Raw genomic sequence first — 13,339 nt, forward strand, 5'->3', positions numbered from 1 at the left:
TGATTACTTCGCTAATCCCTTGAAGGAAACATTTATTAAAAAACAATTCTGAGTCCTAAAACTGAAGAGAAGTTTAAAGGTTCAAAAAAAGCTGCATGGAAATGATAATGATTAAAGAGTATAAATAGAACAAGGATTATTTATTTTTTTCTATAAGCAACAAAGAATTTCCTGGAGGGCAATTTGGCAATATATATCAAGGGTCTTAAATCTGCTCATGTCATTGGGCCCAGTGATTTTGCTGCTAAGAATGTATCCTAAGGAAATAATAAGAGATGAAAAGTTTTAGGCAGTAAGATGTAGAGTGCAATGCTATTTATAGTAGTAAAAAGAGAAACATACTAAATGTCTAATAATAGGGAACTGGGTAGATAAATTATGGTATATAGATACAGTGGAATAAGCTGCAACCATTAAAATCATGTTTATGAATTTTATTTTATACTATAGGAAAGCTCTCACAATATAAAAAAGATACAAGTATTTGATTACCAAATTTAGTGAATAAATGTTAATATCTATTTTTATTACTGTAAAGTTATAAATGTTCAAAATGGCCACTAATACCATTGTTGATGACACATCTCATAGCTGCATATATTTTTGTCTGATTACTATCTGAAAGGTATATACTTTTATTGGTACACCCTGCATAGCTATAGTATAATTCAAAAAATTTTTTAAAAATGCTTGTCTACCTGAACATCCACCTACCTACCTGTGTATAAACCTACCTATGGGTCTTAGAAACGCTATTGGAAGAAAACAAATCAGAAAAATAAAAATAAATAATCTATGCATGCTGTGACTATGGATGATTTTATTTCCTTCAGTATACTCTTCAGTGTTTTTCAATTTTTAAACAATAAACATGTATTATTTGTATAATTTGTAAAGTGTTTAAATATAAAAGAATATATTATGTGTAGAAAGAACTCATTCAAGTTCCAAGTGCATCACACATCACTCTGCGTGTGTATAGTAGTAATAGTAGTGGTAGTAGTTATCTCTGCTTTGTGCCACTAGGGTGATTTTATTCCCTTCTTTATATATTCCTTTGCTCTTCATTTTTTAAGGCAATAAACATTAATATTTTTATTTGCAAAAAAGGAAAAGCAAGCACCTCCTGGGCCAAGATGGTGGAGTAGGAACCTGAGCTCACCTCCTCTCCTGGGTACAACAAATTTACAACTATTTATAGAGCACCTACCAATGAAGACTAGCAGAAGGGATCTTATACAACTAAAGAGATAAAGAAGGAACCACAACAAGACAGGTAGGAGGGGTGGGGACCCAGACCCATACCCCTGGGTAAGTGACCCACAAATGGGAGAATAATTACAATTGCAGAGATTCTCCCCAAGGAGCAAGGGGTCTGGGCCCCACATTGGGGTCCCCAGCCTGGTGGTCCTGCACTGGGAAGACGAGCCCCAGAACATTTGGCTTTGAAGGCCAGTGGGGATCACTTTGGGGAGAGCCATGGGGGCTGTGGGAAATAGAGACTCCACCCTTAAAAGGTGCACACAAAATCTCACATGATCTGGGACCCAGGACAGAAGCAGTAACTTGAAAGGACCCTGGGTCAGACCCACCTGCTGATCTTGAAGAGTCTCCCAGAGGAGAAGGAGGCAAGTGGAGCTCACCCTGGGGACACAGACACCGGCAGCAGCCATTTGCGGGAGCTCATTCTACCGTGTTGACACTGGCACTGGGAAGCCCAATTGTGGAATCCTCCTTCTAGCTTATCAGCCCCAGGACCCAGACCCACACTGGCTCAACAGCCTGTAGGTGCCAGTGCTGGGACGTCTCAGGACAAGCAACTAACTGGGTGGGGGCAAAGCTCACCAGCAAGCAGGCTGCCTTAAGACCCCCTGAGTCCACAGCTGCCCCTGGACACATCCCTGCCCACCAGAGGGCTGAAGATCCAGCTCCACACACCAGTGTGCAGGCACTAGACCTGGGACTCCCAGGGCCCTGAAGCCAGAGACGTGGGGCCTGGCCCCGCCTACCAGCCAGCCTGCTCTAGCTTCAGGACCAGCCTCACTCACCAGTGGGCAGACACCAGTTACAGGACACCCTGGGATCCAACCCCACTCACCAGCAGGCCAACGCCAGCTGTGAGACACCATGGGCCACTCAGCCAGCTGCCCCAGGATCTGACCCCACTCACCAGCAGGCTGAAACAAGCTTCAGGACACCCCAGACCCTAAAGCCAGCTGTGTCAGGAATTGGCCCACTCTGGGACGCCTGGGCTCTGCACCTAGAGACCCCAAGACCTGGCTCTGCCTGCCAGTGGGCAAGACAAGGGTCTGGGATTAAGAGATACAAACTACTATGGGTAAAATAGAAAAGCAACAAGAATATAGTGTACAGTACAGGGAAATATAGCTATTGTTTTGTAATAACTTTAAGGAGAATATAATCTGTAAAAATACTGAATCACTATGTTGTACACCTGAAACTAATATAATATTGTAAATCAACTATACTTCAATTAACAAAAAGGAAAGCTGGGGTGGCAATAATTTTTCAGACAAAATAGACTTCAAAGCTATAAACAAGAGACAAAGAAGGACATTACTTAATGATCAAGGGATCAATCAAAGAAGATATAACAATTGTAAATATATATGAACTCAACATAGGAACACCTATACACATAAAACAAATATTAACAGACACAAAGGGAGAATTGTAACTAACACAATAATAGTAGGGGACATTAACACCCACTTACATCCATGGGCAGATCACCCAGACAGAAAATCAATGAGGAAACATGGGTCTTAAATGACACATTAGATCAGATGAATTAAACAGATATATACAGGACATTCCATTCACCAAAAAAATGAATACACATTATTTTCAAGTGCACATAGAACATTCTACAGAATAAATCACATTCTAGGCCACAAGTCTCAATAATTTTAAGAAGATTGAAATTATATCAAGCATCTTTTCTGACGACAATAGTCTGAGACTAGAAATTAACTACAAGAAAAAAATACAAAGAAACCACAGACATGTAGAAGCGAAACAATATGCTACTAAACAACCAATGAATCACTGAAGAAATCAAAGAAGAAATGAAAAGATATATGGCGACAAATGAAAATGAAAACACAACAATCCAAAAATCTATGGGATGCAGCAAAAGCAGTTCTAATGGGGAAGTTTATAGTGATACAAGCGTACCTCAAGAAACAAGAAAAAGCTTAAATAAACAACCTAACCTTATACCTAAAGGAACTGGAAAAAGAAAAATGACCAAAATCCAAAATTAGTAGAAGGAAATAAATCATAAAGATCAGAGGAGAAATAAATGAAATAGAAACTAAAAAACAATAGAAAATATCAATGAAATAAGAGCTGGATCTTTGAAAAGATAAACAAAATTGATAAACCTTTGGCCAGACTCATAAAAAAAAAAAAAAAGAGGGAGGGTCTAAATCAATAAAATCAGAAATGGAAAAGGAGAAGTTACAACCAACACCACAGAAATACAAAGGATCATAAAAGATTACTATGAACAACTATATGCCAATAAAATGGAAAACCTAGAAGAAATGGACAAATTCCAAGAAATGTATAATCTCCCAAGACTGAACCTGGAAGAAATAGAAAATATGAACAGACCAATTACCAGTAATGTAATTGAATCAGTAACAAAACAAAACAAAACTCAAGTCCAGGACCAAATGTCTTCACAGGTGAATGCTACCAAGCATTTAGAGAAGAGTTAACATCTATCCTTCTCAAACTATTCCAAAAACTTGTAGAGGAAGGAATGCTTCCGAACTCATTCTATAAAGCTAGCATCACCAGATAAAGATATCACAAAAAAGAAAGAAAACTACAGGCCAAAATCACTAATGCAAAAATCCTCAACAAAATATTAGCAAACTGAATCCAACCATAGATCAAAAGGATCATACATCATGATCAAGTGGGATTTATCCCAGATGCATGGATGGCTCAGTATTTGCAAACCAGTGTGACACACCACATTAACAAATTGAAGAACAGAAATCATATAATCATCTCAATAGATGCAGAAAAAACTTTTCAAATTCAACATCCATTTATGACAAAAACTCTCCACAGAGTGGGAATAGAGGGAACGTACCTCAACATAATGAAGGCCATATATAATAGGCCCACAGCTCAAATCATACTCAACAGTGAAAAGTTGAAAACATTTCCTCTAAGATCAGGAAAAAGCCAAGGATGTCTTCTATCACGACGTTTATTCAAGTAGTATCGGAAGTCCTACCCACAGCAATCAAGACAGAAAAAGAAATAAAATCATCCGAATTGGAAAGGAAGAAGTAAAACTGTCACTGTTTGCACATGACCTGATACTATACGTAGAAAACCCTAAAGACACCACCAAAAAACTACTAGATCTCATCAATGAATTCAGTAAAATTTCAGGATACAAAATTAATACACAGAAATCTGTTGCATGTCTATACACTAACAATGAACTATCAGAAAAAGAAATTAAGGAAACAATCTCATTTACAGTTGCATCAGAAAGACTAGAATACCTAGGAATAAATATAACTAAGGAGGTAAAAGACCTGTACTCTGAAAACTATAAGACACTGATGAAAGAAATTGAAGATGACACAAAGAGATGGAAAGATATACCATGTTCATGGATTGGTAAAGTTAATATTGTTAAAATGACCATACTACCCCAGACAATCTACAGATTCAATGCAATCCCTATCAAAATACCCAGGATATTTTTCACAGAACTAGAACACCTAACCCCCAAATTCATATGGAATTAGAAAAGACCCCAAATTGCCAAAGAAAGCTTCCAAAAAAAAAAAAAAGCTACACATATCACATTCCCTGACTTCAGGCTATACTACAAAGCTACAGTAATCAAAACAGCATGGCAATGGCACAAAAACAGACACATAGATCAATGGAACAGGACAAAAATCCCAGAAACAAACCCACTAACCTATAGTCAATTTATCTATGACAAAGGAGGCAGGAATATACAATGGAGAAAAAACAGTCTTTTCAATAAGTGGTGCTGGGAAACCTGGACAGTTATTGTATGTGTAAAAGAATAAAGTTAGAACATTTTCTCACACCGTATAGAAAAATAAACTCAAAATGGATTAAAGACCTAAATGTAAGTCCGGAAACCATAGAACTCCTAGAAGAAAACATAGGCAGATCACTGACATAAATAATAGCAATATCTGTATGGATCTGTCTCCTAAGGCAAAGGAAACAAAAGCAAGAGTAAACTAATTGGAACTAATTAAACTTAAAAACTTTTACACAGCAACAAAAACAAAAAAACAACATAATGAGTGGGAGAAAATATTTGCAAATGATATGACTGATAAGGAGTTAATATCCAAAATACAAAAACAGTTCATATAACTCAATATCAAATAAAAAAACAACCCAATTAAAAAATGGACAGAAGACCTGAATAGACATTTTTCCAAAGAAGACATACAGATGGCTGACAGGCAATGAAAAGATGTTCAACACTGTAATCATTAGAGAAATGCAAATCAAAACCACAATGAGATATCACCTCACACCTGTGAGAAGAGCTATCATCAGAAAGACCACAAATAATAAATGTTGGCGAGGATGTGGAGAGAAGGGAGCCCTTGTACACTGTTGTTGGGAATGTAAATTGGTGCAGCCACTGTGAAAAACAGTGGCTGTATGTAGGTTCCTCAAAAAACTGAAAATAGAACTACCATATGACCCAGCAATTCCACTCCTGGGCATATATCTAAAGAAAACAAAAACACTAATTTGAAAAGATGCATGCACCCCAATGTTCACAGCATTATTTGCAATAGCTGAGATATGGAAGCAACCTAAGTGTCCATGAACAGATGAACAGATATAGAAGATGTGGTGTACACACACACACACACACACACACACACACACACACACAGGAATACTACTCAGCCATAAAAAAGAATGTCATTTTGCCATTTGCAGCAATATGGAGAGGTCTGGAGGGCATTATACTTAGTTAAATAAGTCAGATGAAAGACAAATACTCTATGTTATCACCTATATGTGGAATATAAAAATATAAAACGAATGAATATAACAAAACAGAACTAGAAAACAAACTAGTGGTTATCAGTGGAGAGAGAGAAGAAGTTAGGGCACCATAGGGCTATGGGACTAAGAGGTACCAACTGCTATGTATAGAACAAATTAACTACAAAGATATATTATACAGCACAGGGATATATAGCCATTATTTTGTAATAACTTTAAATGGAGTATAATCTATAAAACTATTGAATCACTTTGCTGTACACCTGAAACTAACATAATACTATAAATCAATTATACTTCAATAAAAAGAAAAAAAGAAAAGCAAGCACCTGATTTTAAGAGATAATATTTTAAATATTTTACAAGTAGAAATACACATGTACAGTCCCAATTAAATGCCAGCAGCACAAACCACCCCAAAATGTGCCACTTTGGCATGTGGACTGCATTGAACTAAAGGCAATTAAGCCCCATAAGACACAGGAACAGCTTTTTTCCCTCTCCCTTAACTGCCTAAAAGAATTTAATAGGGGGCTTGGCCCAGAAACAGAACCATTACCAGAGATAACGTTGTATCTAAAGAATTGTCTACATGACAGGCAAACATCTGATTACCACACATATGCCCTTCTCATCCTTCCGTGAGTGGTCTTCCTCCCCTTCCAAGCCTGGCCCATCCCACTCCTTAGGTCCGATGGCAGATAAGCCTCAACTGCCGGACTGCCTTTGGGTGTCATATATTTATGGGGCTCTGGTACTAAAACTTTCTTTTTCTCCTGTTAGTCTATCGTATGTCAATTTAATTATTAGACCAGTCAAAGAACCTAGAAGGGAAGAAGGGAAGAAAAGTTTTCTACCCTTACGCAATCATCTAAGAGTATGCATTATTACCATATTGAAAACACAGGAAATGAAGTAAAAATAATTTGATTACTTGCAATACAAGAAATACATATAATGTATAGGATAAACAAAAGGCCACACAAACACATTCAGTGCAACACATTCAAGACATAATGAGACTGAAGACGTTAAACTGGAAACGGAGGGTAAGGAGATGCTGCAGAGCTGGGCTCTCCAGGCTCGTAGCCGCTGGCCACACATGGCTATTTAATAAAATTTAAAATTCAGTTTTTCAGTTTCCCTAGCCACATTTCAAGTGCTCAGTAGTGCCGACTATACTGGACTGTGTAGGATGGAATATTTACATCACCACAGAAAATTCCACTGGAATGTACTAATCCAGAGAGGGGCATATATGACAGAAAGCAAAATAGAAATTAAGAGGTTCAGAAATACCCAGAAGAAAATATCTAGTAAGGGGATCCAAAACAACACAGTGTCTAGATATCTATATAAAATGTATTCCGCACAAGTTAATAGAATAAACTGAATTTTTTGACACAAGAAGACAAATATAATTCCATAGATATCATCATTGACTTTCAGAATGTAACTAAAAATGAATACAGTCTTTATTCAAAATTAATGGTTCTCATAGAAAGCATAAGCAACTCTAAATATTAAAGAGATATGTGCCTACAAGGAAACCTGCAACTTGTCGGTTATAAAAGTTAAATAATAGTTAACAACAATAATATAGAGAACAGAGCTGATGGTCTGATGGGGTTTATGCGGCATGGCAAGGGCACAAGAAATGTGGCAGATGGCTAAAGAAGAAACATGCCGCTTCAAATTGATCAGTGGCAAAAATCTGCAATCAATTTTAAAAAGTATTACTTTTAATATAAGAAGTAGGGGCCATGGTGATCAAATAAGGTTCATTAAAAAAAAGTCATTTACTTTATTATTAACACTGTCACCAACCCTTCTATAATGTTTACTATGTGCCAAGCACTGCTTTAAGCATCCTGCAATTCTCTGACAATCTGGGGTAAAGATACGATTATTACCCTCATTTTACAGATAAGGGGACTGAAGACAGAGAGGTTAAGTAACTTGCCCAATGTCACACAACTTAAAGGGGGCAGGATCCTGATTCAACCCAGGCACTATGGCTCCACAATCTGTGCTCTAAAACTATTAAGCTCATTTGTTTTTAAAACAGACTGGGGATAAGCAAAAATACAATGTAGAAATCTGGTTTTCTGCAAATCAGGAGGCAAAGTCTCTGACAATGCCCCTCAGGGTAGGAAACAAGTATCAGCCAGGTACTATCACTATTGATGAGCCTGTAACTGGCATAGGACCTCTCAATCAATATCTCTCTCTCTCTTTCTCTCTCTCTCTCCCTCTCTCCTCTCTCCGATCAAGATCTCTTACTCTTGGCATCATTGACAATTCTTCCTTGCAAGGGCTCTCCTGTACATTATAGGATGTTTAGCATCATCCTGGCCTCTATTCACTAAAGGCCAGTAGCCAGCCTCTCTTGCACCCTACCTACCTGCAGTCTTAACAAATAAAATATCTCCAGATATTAAAATATCTCCAGATATTGCCCAACTTCCCATAGAGGGCAAAACTGTCTTCAGCTGAGAGCCACTGATATATATTATGAACATTTCATTTCATATTCATGATATGAAATGTTAGACTGAAACAATATGCTATATAAACACCATGGACTTTATTAGGAGTAAGTGCAATCTTGCATTAAAGTGAATTCTGGATGGGTTAGATAGCCCACTTAAAACTAAAAATGTTAAAGGAGCAGAAGAAAATATAAGTGAAACATAGCTTAGAACTCATGGTGAGTAAGGTGTCTCTAAGTACAGAAACAAAAAAGAGAAATTCATAAAAAATAATATATTTGACAAAATACTAATTATAAACTTGTAAGGCAAAAATATAAACTAAACTAAAGGGCAAGTGACAAAATGGGAAAAAAAGCATCATATGGTGGCTTAATGGTTAACATCATTAATACACAGAGGTTTTATCATTCGTAAGAAAAAGAATAATATACTAACTGGTAATTGAGCAAAGGACACATCAGGCAATTACCCACAAGGAATACAAAAGAAATGCTAGATGACAATTACTAATATTTTAACTAGTATTAATTCATCAGGTTATATACTGGGACAAGGTGAGCTCTAAAGCTTTGTTATTGTAAATTCTATCATTCTTTGAAAGCAGTGGGAGTTCTATATCCAGACAGAAAAAAAAAAGATATTCAAGCATTGCATACTTAATAAATCTCAAACAAAAGAAAGCTGACAATAGTAACCAGTTGTTCCTTTTTTCTCCATTGAGAAGAAAATGAGTGAAAACAAAACTACAGCATTAATAAGCCAGAATTAAAGAAAATTTATTTGACATCAGAAGTTGTTAGAGTGTAGCTGCATTTAGATTGTTTCTCAGTGTTTGGATAAATTCAAATGCAGAAGATTCAAAAACAAAACCAGTAAAACATCTCTGGAGATTTCTTTGAAAATACAGTCATTCTAGTCTGACAAAACTTAAATGCAATCCCAACCAAAGGAAAGAGGATAAATGGAAATCAGATTACATTTAACATTTTTCCCATACCCATTCTTTGATGAAGCTATTTTCAAAACTACACCAAAATTTATGAAATAATGCCATTTGCAGCAACATGGATGGACCTAGATTATCATATTAAGTGAAGTAAGTCAGACAGAGAAAGACAAATATCATATGGTATCACTTATACGTGGAATTTTAAAAAATGATACAAATGAACTTATTTATAAAACAGAAACAGACTTACAGACATAGAAAACAAACTTACGGTTACCAGAGGGGATAGCAGGGGTGGGTACGGGGAATAGATAAATTAGGAGTTTGGGATTAACATATACACACTATTATGCATAAAACAGATAAACAACAGGGACCTACTGTATAGCACAGGGAACTATATTCAATGTCTTGTAATAACCTATGATGGAAAAGAATCTGAAAAAGAATGTATATGTAACTGAATCACTTTACTGTACACCTGAAGCTAACACAATACTGTAAATTAACTATACTTCATTAAAAAATGGTTTAAAAAAACCATACCAAAATTTAATATCCTTCAAAACAAAATCACAGTGCCTTGGTATGCAAAATATTGTGTTCAGGTAAGTAGTGGAACTCTTTTACAGAGTTTGGATTAATCTATTATTATCCACAATGCAGGTAGTTATTAACATTACTGATATTTCAATAGATAGTAGCAATAATACACTGGCTTCTATTCTGTGTGCTTTACTATAGGCCAGGCTCTGTGCCGAGCACTTTACATAGAAAGGGCTCCTGTTACTTGTAGCAGTAACTCTGCAAGTTGCATGTTCTCATCCCCTTTTACTGATGATAAATCAGTAGCTCAGAGGACATATGTAACTTTCACACAACCAAAGAACTCCTCCTACTATCCCAAGTTATTTGCTGTTACTTTGACCTCATAGGGACTTTCCTTCACTTGGTGTAATTTACCTTGTACCACATGCCCTAGGCTCAACTCTCAAGCTGAAGCTGTGTTCAGTTCCTAAGGACTCTTAGACACTGTCAACATCTAAGGGGGTGGGGGGAATTTAAGAGCCCTTGAAGCAGCCCTCCACCAAAGGGTAACTGGAGTTGGATTAATGTGCCAGCCTCCTGTCCTGTAGAGAGACAACTGTAAAGCACATTCTACAGGGTTCCTCAGGGATCCCCAGCACGTCTCAGCCTCAGCTGCCTACAATGATAAGCAGCTAAAAATGTGCCTTTTTTAATTAGCTTTTCCCCATCCCCTTACTCCTGCTTCTTGAGACCCCTGTTAAATAAACCACCTGCTTCTAAGTCAGGAGAACCCAAGTGAAAAAAGTGTCCATCAGACCCCAGTGTCTTCGTTTCTGTCTGCATTCTTACTTCATCCACTCTTTCACCACTACTCTGAACACACTTGTTCTTCTGTCTCTCTGACGGAGCCAACCTCAAGGAGTCCAACTGTCCACCTCTTATTCCTCAGCTGCTGACCAGTCCTAGAGAAAGTCACACAACTGGGCCGATAAGTGCCATTATAGAATCGCGATCACTAACCTCATTCTAGGTCCTTACACTACCCTGTTTCCTTCAAACCCTCGGTATTAAGACTGCTGCTCTTACCCTCGGGTGAGCATGGTTCCCACGGAGAAAACAGATGCTGTCACACAAACCTTCCCTTAATGCCTTGAAATCTCCGAATTCACTTACATCGATACCGTCCTTTCCTCTATTGTAAAGCATGGAAGAATTGTTTCATCCTCTGTTCCATCCCCCTGCTCCTGCTGAAAGAGGTTGTTGAATCTTCTACTAAAACAAAACCTCTCACTTTCCTCTCCTGTTGGTCTCTGCTTCATCTGCTCCTTCCATTTTCAGATAAGCTTTGGAAACAGGCTCTGATACTTCTTGTCTGCATTCTGTTACTTCTCACTCACTTTGCAGGCCACTCCAGATTGACTTGGACCCTCCCTGTTGCTCAAAAACCGCTCATGCCAAGGTCTCAGGTGACCATCAGATGCCGTACAGTCTTTTTTCTCCTTTGACCCATCGGTAGCATTTGATATCTTTTTGACCAAACCCTCCTAGAAATAACTGCTTGCTGAGACACTATATTTGTTTGGTTTTTATTCTACCTCAGTAGCCACATTTCCTCATTTTCTTTTTTTGCTGCATCGTCTAAATGTTGCTCTTCCACAGGGATCTGCAGAAAACAGCTTCTTCTGTCTTCCTTTTCAGCAGACTTTCCCGGTATCATCTCTACTTTTATAGCTAGAGTCACCATCTATATGCTGATGAGCCCCAAATTTCTACTTCCAACCTAAGTATCTTCTTAACAGATTTATTAAGGTATAATTTATACACCATAATATTGACATGTTCAGTTCACTGAATTTTAGTAAACTTATATAGTTGTGCCATCACCACCACAATTCAGGATTAAGATACCCTCACCTGGAAAAGTTCCCTTGTATCCATTTGTAGTCAGTTGCCCATCACAGCTACAGCCCAGACAACCACTGATGTGCTTTTTGTCTATATTTTTGCTTCTTTTCTAGAAATTTCATATAAATAGAATACAATATGCAGGTTTTTTATTTTTTGGTGTGGCTTCTTTGACACAGCATAATTCTGTTGCTACATGGATAAGTAGCTCATTTCTTATTTCTGAGTAGTGTTCTTTGTATGCATATATCTCATTTTGTTTATCCACTCAGCAGTTTCCCATTGTTAGCTATTCTAAATAATTCTGCTATGGACAATGGCATAAACATCTTTGTGTGGACACGGTTTTTATTTCTCTTGGGTAAATACCTAGAAGTGTAATAGCCAGGTCACATGGTTAAGTGTATGTGTAACTGTTTAGGAAACTTCCAAACCAATTTCCAAAGTGCCTGTATCATTTGCCATTCCCAGCCTCACTGTAAAGGTGTCAAATTACTACTACTCCTCACCAGTAGTTGGTATTGTCAGTCTTTTTAATTACAGCCATTCTAGTCAGTGCATAGAGTTATCTCATTGTGGTTTTCACTTGCATTATCTTAATAATTAATGATTTTTTTATGTGCTAATTAGCCATTCACATATCTTCTTCAATGAAGTATCCATTCAAATATTTTGCCCATTTTTAATGTTTGCCTGTCTTGTTACTGCGTTTTAAAAGTTCTTTGACTGTTACACATGCAAGTCATTTATCAGATACAATTCGCAAATACTTGCTCCCAGGATGTGGTTTGGCTTTTTATTTTTGTCAAGGCATTTTTAAATTTAAAAAATTTTAACACCTTTATTGAGGTATAATTAACATACTGCACATATTTAATGTGTGCAATCTGATAAGTTTTGACGTATGTATACAGCCATGAAACCATCACAACAATTAACATACATTTGTATGGTCTTTTAAAACCTGTTTTTTGTTTTTGCATTTCGTTAGTGACTATGTTGAGCATTCTTTCATGTGTTTATTTGTGATCCTTATTTTTTGAGTGGTCTATTCAAATCATTTATTCATTCTAAAATTTGGATTGTTTAGTGTTATTTATATTTTTTGGATAAAAGCCCTTTATCTTATATGTAATTTGCAAAGATTTTCTCCAGTGTGTGGCTTGTCTTTTCATTCTCTGAGCAGAGTCTAAGAGACAGTTTTAATTTTGATAAACTCTAATGTAACAACTTTATCTCTTAGGGATTGGACTTACAGTGTCATATCCAAGAAATTATAAATAAACTTATTTATAAATAAATGGATAAATATAACAGATAACATGGAAGATATGGATTGAAATTCTTCCTTTTTGACATGAATATCTAATTGTTCCAAAAGTTTTGATGAAAA

The 13,339-nt window shown here is 36.8% G+C and overlaps 1 protein-coding gene across 3 annotated transcripts in view; it reads right to left on the reverse strand.

The window, feature by feature from the left end:
• The window catches only part of COL19A1 (collagen type XIX alpha 1 chain), a 398,856-nt gene that overhangs the window by 221,203 nt on the left and 164,314 nt on the right, over positions 1-13,339 (reverse strand). The window lies entirely within an intron of this gene.

The sequence above is a fragment of the Balaenoptera physalus genome, assembly GCF_965194825.1.
Source record: "Balaenoptera physalus genome assembly, chromosome: 9".
Lineage (NCBI taxonomy): Eukaryota > Metazoa > Chordata > Mammalia > Artiodactyla > Balaenopteridae > Balaenoptera > Balaenoptera physalus.